Genomic DNA, 8,488 nt, shown 5'->3' with positions numbered 1-8,488 from the left:
AGCCTTAGCAGGACAGTCCTTAGCAGAGGGCAGCCGTTCACCTGCCGGCTTCAGGCACAAGATAATTTTGGTAAAAAGGAATGGGGAAAAGAGAGTAGACTCGGATTAAAACAAGAACCGACTCTCCAATATATCTTTAATAGCAGAGACGGAACAAATGAAGCCGAGAAGCTATTCGTGCCAAGATAAAGTTGTGAGTGCCCCGAATCCGAGGCAAGTACTTAGCTCCTTAGACTAGAGCCTGCTTAAACGACTTTTACGCCAGTTCCCCCCTACCATGTCACTGCATTTCTCCCCATGTCTTAATATCAGAGTTTTAGTCAAAAGGACAGACCCAGGAAGGGCGAAGGTTGCTGACCTTGCCCCGCTCCCTCCAGGCGACAGCGTCTGCCTGGCTCCGCGCCCTGCTCAGGTAGGCGTTTGACAGGTAAGTCTTCAGGCGACAGCGATCTTCCCCGCCCCATGCACCTGTTCGGCGGCCAGCAGCCTCCCGCCACCAATCCCCGACCCTGGGCCACCTAACTGGCCGCTAGCCCCCTCCGGTGAGCTCGGCCCGCTGCGGAAGAGCCCCGACCCTCCGCGGGCGCGGCAGGGCGGCCAGGGGAAAGTGCTCGCCGTCACATGGAGGCCCCGGCCCGCCCCATTGGCTGTGGCCGAGCCAGTCGCGGCGCTCGCTGGCTGCGGTTGGTCCCGGAGCTGCAGCGCCTGCACGGGCCCGGAGTCCATGTTACGCTTTGTCTAATTCCCCCCGTTACAGAGTCATGTGCTGCTGCTCCCGTCGTCGCCGCTGCCGCCGCCCGTGGTGCCCCGGCTCCTCCGCCGCGCTTCGAGGTGGCAGCCGCGGGCGGGGCCTCGGGAGCAGGGTCCAGGGCGCCGCGCGCCTTCGCCGCCCCGGCGCGTCCCGGTGCAGCCGCCGCCCGCCGCAGGTGATGCCGCCACCTCCCGCCTCAGCATAAGCCGTGGCTCGGCGGCCAAGCTGCCCCGACTGCCCCCCAAGGTTAGTGCTAGCCTCGCCGGGGCCGGGGCCGCGCAGGTGGGAGCCGCCCCGGAGCCGAAGCGCGCGCCCCCGGCGCAGGCGTCCTGCCCCGCGGCGCGGAACTGGCAGCGAGGGGCGGGGGGGGGGGGGGGGGAGGGGGCGCGGGCGGCGCGCGGGGCCGCGCTGGGTTCCCGTCTGCGACCGCCCGGGCCCGGAAGATTGCGCCGCTCTGGGCAACTGGAGCGGCGGGCGCCGCCGAAGCCTCGGCCGCCGGCGGTGGGCCCTGAGAGAGGAGAGTGTGGACTGCCTCCCTCCAGCTCCCCCTCGCGCGCGCTCCCTCCCCTCGCCCCCGTCCGCGCAGTCGGGAGGGCGGGGAGTCCCGGTTTCGGCTCCGCTGATTCCTCCCGGAGGTGGGTGTTTGGTGTCTGGCCTTGCTGGCCGGGAGCCCAGAAGGTGAGCCCTTTAACTTCTCGTGAAACGCCTCCCCCTCGCCTGCTTCCCGCGCCGGGTGGGCTGGGCGGGGAATGAGGGCCGCGCCCCGCCCCCCGCGCCGGAGGGAGGGAGCCGGGGGCCCGCAGGTGCACCCTGCCCGCCGCGGGCCATCTCCGGGTTGGGTACCGGTATAATCCGCTTCTAGCTTGTTTGAAGGCGTGGGCACTTGGGAACTGGACTTCTGCTCGAATCCTGGCCAGGGGCTTGGGAAGGAGGATTGGGGGAAGTTGCTTACTGGAGGGTTGATAGAGGCCTTCCTCCTAATGTCCCCCCTCATTTAGGGTCTCCCGTGGGGATAAACAAATTAGGCTTTTGGTTTTTTTGGAGGGCTGTTTTTTTGTTTTGTTTTGTTTTGTTTTCTGTGTTGTGTTTCTTAAAAAGCCAGCCGCAGTGAAGGAGAGCTGCCGCAGGTCGAGGGAGGAGAGGTAGGTCCCTGCTGGAGAGGAAGAGGTGGGATTTGCGGTCCCAGTGGGTACGCAGCTGGGGGTTGTGTGGCAGAAGGTGGGGAGGTGAGGCTTCAGGACAGAAACAACGCAAAGGTGTGAGGGAGCGAGCGCTCAAGAGGTAGGCCGAGAGATGGGGAATAGTACTGGGGAGTCCTAGCCAATTGTGGGGCCCAACTTGAGCTACTTGGGCTCATACATGGCTCCTGCTTTGCAAATTTCCTCCTTTTTCTTCCTTGAATTTCAAAAATATTTCTTGTTGGGCAAATCTGTGAGGATATATTTTGAAAGATAACTGAGTAAAAAGAGAGCAGGCTTCTGGAAACTTTCCTGAGCTTTGAAAATAAAATTCCATTCAGGCCGCTCTTATTGAGCACCTATTTTGTGTTCTGTGCTGGACTTTGGAAGAGTCTGGACAGGCGAGGAGTTACTGTCTGCAGTAATGGTGACGGCTGTTTGCCTCATAAACAACCAAAGGGCACTTCCAGGTGCCAAGAATGACAGTGATTCAGACCTTCCCCACCAAAGCTTCTGGGACCCCCCCCCCCACCTCCGCCGCTCTTTACAGACCTGTGGGAAGAATCCATGGCTAGTAAAGGAGGTCCGTAAACAGCATTTCATTTTACTGTCCATAAATACTGGCCAAACTCCTGCCATCAGCTAGGAAAGGGTTAGAGTTGTCACTTCTCTTGTATTCCACATCAGTTGATTAAAATCCTGTTAAAGTGCAAAAGCAAGAGAGAAAAGATCCTGAGATGAGTTAAAATAAGGATCCAGCACAGTTGATTTGGAGTGTTTGGTCTCCGTAGGTTATTTAGGAAGTCTCCTGTAAAATGATTAGGTAATCCACGGAGCTGAAAGAAAATGCAAATCTTGAATTGGCATGGTTTACTTACATATTTGAACATTTTATCTTAGGTTTGTCTCGTTTTTATTGACGGTGTGTAAGTGTGTACTTTGTTGATTAAAACTCAACACGTTAGAAGTTTGCAGAGGGAAGTGTCCTTAGGTGACCCAGTCCCCCAGTCTCTTCTGTTACCACGTTGAGTAGTGTATGATGCAACAGTTAAAGTATTGAGCCATGTTCATATCTTTTTCTCCTTGCCAAGGTTTACAGAATTCAAAAACTTGATCAACACTTTGCTGTTTTCCCTTCACTTTTATACTGTGATGAGCTTTTTAAAATTAATTTCACAAAATGTTGATGTGTTTGTCATGTCCTGGTAGCTAAACTGTTTTGGTAGCTGTATGATGGAAGTTACACTTGGTTCAATCTCAGTAACACAGGTAAATTGGCACTATCTGTGAAGAAGTCAAAAGTTTTGTTCCAACTGTGTACTCATGATCACACATGCTCTTGAAATGGTAGTTGGTAAGGGATTTCACGTACTTTTCATACATAATTGGAGCTGATTCTTGACATTCTAAGAAACACCAGTCACTTTATTGAGTGCCAGCAGCAAGCGGAAAACCAGAGTGGGTGTTGTGGTTCCCTAACAAGGAAGGAGAAGATTCTTGCACAAATAGAGGGCAGGTAAGACAGATACAAGTGAGGACACCACCAGAAGCAAAGGATTGCATTTTTCTAGGAGGTCAAGGAATACTGAAATGGAAAGGGTGTTTGGAGCCAGATAAAAGTATTGTGTGCTTTGGGGAAGGGGGAAGGAGCATGTTTTAGGGGAAGCAGTGAGCTTTGTCCCAAGTCAAATATAGTAAATAGGTTTGCCTGGCTGGAGCAGAGAACAAGACTGATGGAGTTAGGGGAGATCTAGTTAGTGGAAAACGTGAAGCACAGGTCAGTGATGCTAATCATTTGCCTCAAGAAGAGTGGTTCTCAACAAGGGGTGATTTTGCCTCCCAGCAAACATTTGGCAATGTCTGGAAACTTTTTTTTTTTTTTTTTTTTGTCATAGCTGGGAGGCAGGTGCTACTGACATCTAGTGGAAAGAGGCCAGGGATCCTGCTGCACATCCATCCTGCAATGCTCAGGACAGCCCCCACAACAAAGAACTATCCCGGCTGAAATGTCAGTAGTGCCAGGGTTGAGAAACCCTGCTCGACCTTAACAGCAAACGTTAAGGTCACCGTGAAGGAAAGTTACATCTCAGAATGGGCCTTGAAGGAGGTGGTTCTTGACTGGTGAGCGAGGACGTCAAGTTTGGGAGGCCAATCTAGGAGACCTCTGCTCTGCTTTGCCTGAAGTGAGTAGGATCTGGGCAAAGCCTAATCAGAAGAAAAGGGCATTTTTGAGAAATCATGGCAGATGAGTTAGCAGGGCAGTATAATACTGGGTAGGTGGGGAATCTTGGAGTCAGAACTGGAATTTGAGAGAGGTCCTGGTATAACTTCTTTAGTAAATTTTACACTTGCTAGACAGCCTCTGTTTAAACACCCCTAGAGGGAAGCCAGTCGGTTAAGCAACCGACTTCCGCTCAGGTCATGATCTCATGGTTTGTGAGTTGGAGCCCCTTGTCAGGCTCAGAGCCTGGAGCCTGCTTCAGCTTCTGTCTCTCTCTCTCTCTCTCTCTCTCTCTCTCTGCCCCTCCCCTGCTCACACTAGCTCTCTCTCTCAAAAATAAATAAACATTAAAAAAAATTTTTTTTTAAATAACCCCTAGAAAGTACAGGGAACCCTGTAGTTAGGAAGACATGTCATTATATCTTTGGATTCCATGTGTGATTTTTATTTGAGCTGAAGGCTGCCTCCTCGAAACTGTTCCGTTGATTCTGTGCCTCTGGAACTTCCCATATCCAGAGGACAGCCCCTTGAATTCACAAAGACGGTATGATGTCTCTCTCCCCATTTCTCAATGCAAAATAGTCAACCTCTTCTCACAATCCTGTGTGGGACATGGTTTCTAGATGTCTTTTTAGTTTGTCAGCATCTCTCATAGAGAGTAATGGTAATTGGAATTAAATACGGTAATTGAGGTATGCTTGGTCAACAGAGAGTATAGTAGGACAGCTTTTTCCTAAGACCAAGGCATAAACATCTACTTACTGCAATTTAAACAACTGTCTTTTTTTTTTTGTTAAGTTTTTATTTTATTTTGAGAGAGACAGAGAGTGCACACACAGAGGAGGAGCAGAGAGAGAGTAAGGAAGAGAATCCCAAGCAGTCTCTGAGCCCAGCACGGGGCTCAATCTTGATCTCATGAGCCGTGAGATTATGACCTGAGCCAAAATCAAGAGTGGAATGCTTAACTGACTGAGCTACCCAGGTGCCCCACAAAACTGCCTTTTTTTTTTTTTAACGTTTATTTATTTTTGAGAGACAGAGTGTGAGCGGGGGAGGGGGAGAGAGAGAGGGAGACACAGAATCTGAAGCAGGCTCCAGGCTCTGAGCTGTCAGCACAGAGCCCGATGTGGGGCTTGAACTCACGAACTGTGGGATCATGACATGAGCCAAAGTTGGACGCTCAACCGACTGAGCCACCCAGGCATCCCCAAAACTGCCTTTTTTAAAAAACAGCACCTAGCACAGATTCACCTGTAGGTTCTGTCCAGTCAAACTGTCAAAACATCCAGATATGGTGTTGAGCTGCTGCGACCCTATTCATTGGGCAGATTTTTGTATGTGTAGGTGAGATTGAGTGGACGGTTTTTAGTTTTTGTCCCTGTTCAGTGGTATCCTATTTATTTTGGTCCAGTCTCAGGCCTTTTGAGATTTTAAAGTCTTGATTCTGCCTTCTAATCCTATGAGAGAGGAGTAGAGGATGACTTTGCCAAAAGCTTTATAGTCACTTGTATTAATACTGCACGAAACCCAGTAGTTTGGCACTGCCGGTCCTATTTGAGAGCTGAGGTGTTTAGTGATGGAGGTAAATTCTAGGGGTTGATTGGCCCTTAGGTCAGGGGCTTCTAAGGAATCTATGTTTGTGGTCAGACTACATTGCATTTAGCTTTTGCAAATGTTTGCACCTGAGGTGCCCTTTTGAAATTATTTGAGTCAGTTGCAAGCTTCTGAAATCTGTACTCCATCCTCTAAGGTCTTTGTAATTCTGTTTAGACATCTGGAAGAGAATTTCTAATGTTCTGTGCAAATCTGAAGCTTACCAGATCAGAGTTGCTTTTGAAATTTGTGCGGACATAAATAGGATAACTGGTATTGAAAAAACCATGTATGAACGTGGTTCCCACTCAGGCTAAGCTTTTTTTCCTTTTCTTTTTGCTAGTATGCTCAAAATACTTAATTAGTGACAGGTTTACATTTGGGGCAGGAGAGAGGATTAGGGCTTAGAAACAAGCCCTTTTCCCAGAATTAGGGTTTAGCTTGTCATTGGTGTGATTTCATACTTACCAGATTTCATGTGTCTTCACTGAAATGACATTAGGAAATTACCACGCTCAGATGTCTTTTGAAGCAGGCAGTTCAGAAAGCGTAAGTAACTTAGTGCCAAGTTCTTCAAATGTTCTAGATCTATCCAATAAACTAGATTTAAACAAATGATTTGGTTGGGATGGTAGCCATCCAACAGTTTTGAGAGTGTTAGAACAAAATTCCAGATCTTGTAGCTAACAAGTACAGCCTCTTTGTTATGAATATCCATCATGCCCTGGTCCCCTGCTGGTGTGTTGTCTGTCCAGATGGTCTGTTCGCTCTCACTTCTGTTCTGGTCCACATGGGAAACCTCTCCATGTCCTCTGGAGGTGAGAGATATTCCTGAGAGCAGAAGGGATGTTTTGTGAAGGTATGAGATTTCTTGAGAGGGAAAATATTTGAAAGCCCTTAGGTATTGTCCTTGTAGACTTTCAAAGGCTATACCGAACTTGAAGCCACCTTGGAATTAAAGATGTGATGTATCATTTTGAGTAGAAAGGTAGAATTTTGTAGATGGAAGGTATCAACAGTTGAATTTTATATCCATAAAATCGAGGAAATCCAGGCCCAGGGAGGTGATGTGATTAGCTGTAGCTTACCCAGGAGGTGACAGAGCAGGCATTAGAATTCATCTGCCTTAAAGACCACAAATAAAGGCTAAGGATAAAGATTTCTCCTCTGCTTGAAGGTGTGTAAACAGTGGGTCCCTCAGGCCTTATTTACATAATTGATCCAGAAGAAGGAGCACACAGTGGAATTTCTAAGTTTACAGATGACAGCAAGCTCTTCTGAATTATGAAATAAGTAACCAATGGGGATTTACTCCAGGGAAACCGTATTAGGATATATGAGTCATCAGCAGATTTGCAGGTGAGTTTCTCTGTGGGCAGTATGAGGTCAGGTACTTAGAAGTTATGGAACTGTCATAGTGTGGGTGTTTTGCTGGCAAAACCCGGGAAAGGACTTCAAAAACACTTTCACAGTGTTGTCCCAACTTGCTCTTGCAGGTTAAAAAAGGCAGGAAATGGTAAGCTTCATACAAAAGATTTTGGAAACGAAACAGAAAATCTTATTTGATTTTTCACTGTGCTTTGTTCAAAGCATGGGCACCTGTCTTTAGGAAAGACCCTGGAGCCGGAACGACCAATGTAATGGTACCTAAAAAATGTAGACATTCCTGCTAGAATGGAAGCTCCAGAAGGACAGGGCCTTCCCCGTCTGTTTTTTGATAAAAATATTGGGACTTAATAAAATAAAATAAAAAATAATGGGATTTTTAGTATCTGGAAAGAAGACTGCAAGGAGATATTATTGAAACCCATGAAACCGTTAGGATAAGGATAGGAGAACCTGATTGTTCCCCTAATCCCAGCAAACCTGAATGTGGTATTTCAGTTGCCTGCTTCCTTGTCTCCATGGTCCAGTACTTGTCAGTGTGGCAAGGGCAGGGAGATATCTGTATTGTTCTGCACGGATTTCCTACTGCCTCATGCATGGCAGGTCCTCTGTTCATATCTGTTGCCAGAAGGAATGCATGAAGAGGTATACATTAAAGCTTTATAATACGCAAGTTCAGGATGAAGGCAAAAAAATATGGCACCAGTTTTTCTCAACCCTGGCTATCATCAGAGTCAGTCTGGGGAATATTTTTAAAGTTACTCAAGCCCCATCTATCGAATCAAAATCTCTGGGGAGTGGGGGCGGGGGGAGTTTCGTGTTGAAACGAGCTCTCCTCCACCCCCCCAAGTGATTCCATGTGTAGAGCCGAGACAGAACCACTCACTGTCTTTTGTACACAGAAGTCTGGGTACCCACTGAAGACAAAAGGTTTTGAAACATTCGTGGCTGACAGGCTCACAGTTAGTTACTAAGACAAAGAACTTTAAGGATACATCTGTGTCCTTGGAAGGTGATGACCAAGGCAGTGGATGGTTCACAGGGTGGTGGATGGTTCACAGGGTGGCCCGTGGTGTTTTCATGAGGTGCTGCATCCCCAGACTGGATGGCATAATGAGCCAACTTGAAGTCTGTTCCTGAGCAGTTGTTTCCAGGTTCCATGGTGACAGTTGCACCAGCCTGTGGGGTAAAAGAGTAAAAGCAATGCGGCAAGCTTTTGAGTTTTGATTTTAATGCTAAGTTTATTCAATTTCAAAGGTCTTTTTAAAAAATCTTGGGTACTTCCTACTTTGAGGTGTTAATTTTGTTTCCTCTTGTGAAGGATGGCGATGATCGCTTTTTTGAGGTCCTCTCTTGGTC

The 8,488-nt window shown here is 48.3% G+C and overlaps 1 protein-coding gene across 4 annotated transcripts in view; it reads left to right on the top strand.

Annotated features, from left to right (window-relative positions):
• Positions 1-727: 727 nt before the first annotated feature.
• The window catches only part of LRRC8D (leucine rich repeat containing 8 VRAC subunit D), a 122,923-nt gene continuing 115,162 nt past the window's right edge, over positions 728-8,488 (top strand). Inside the window, exon 1 of one of the 4 annotated variants that reach the window (XM_060621327.3) lies at positions 728-997. The gene's annotated coding sequence lies outside the window, so the exon portion shown is untranslated. Of the gene's footprint in view, positions 998-1,179; positions 1,430-1,597; positions 1,894-8,488 lie in introns of those variants that run through there. The other 3 variants (XM_060621321.3, XM_060621323.3, XM_060621322.3) reach the window with 3 other exon arrangements.

The sequence above is a fragment of the Panthera onca genome, chromosome C1 (genome assembly GCF_046562875.1).
Source record: "Panthera onca isolate mPanOnc1 chromosome C1, mPanOnc1 haplotype 2, whole genome shotgun sequence".
NCBI lineage: Eukaryota > Metazoa > Chordata > Mammalia > Carnivora > Felidae > Panthera > Panthera onca.
The sequence above is the reverse complement of the archived record's forward strand: the minus strand, read 5'-3'. Positions and strand labels throughout refer to the sequence as shown.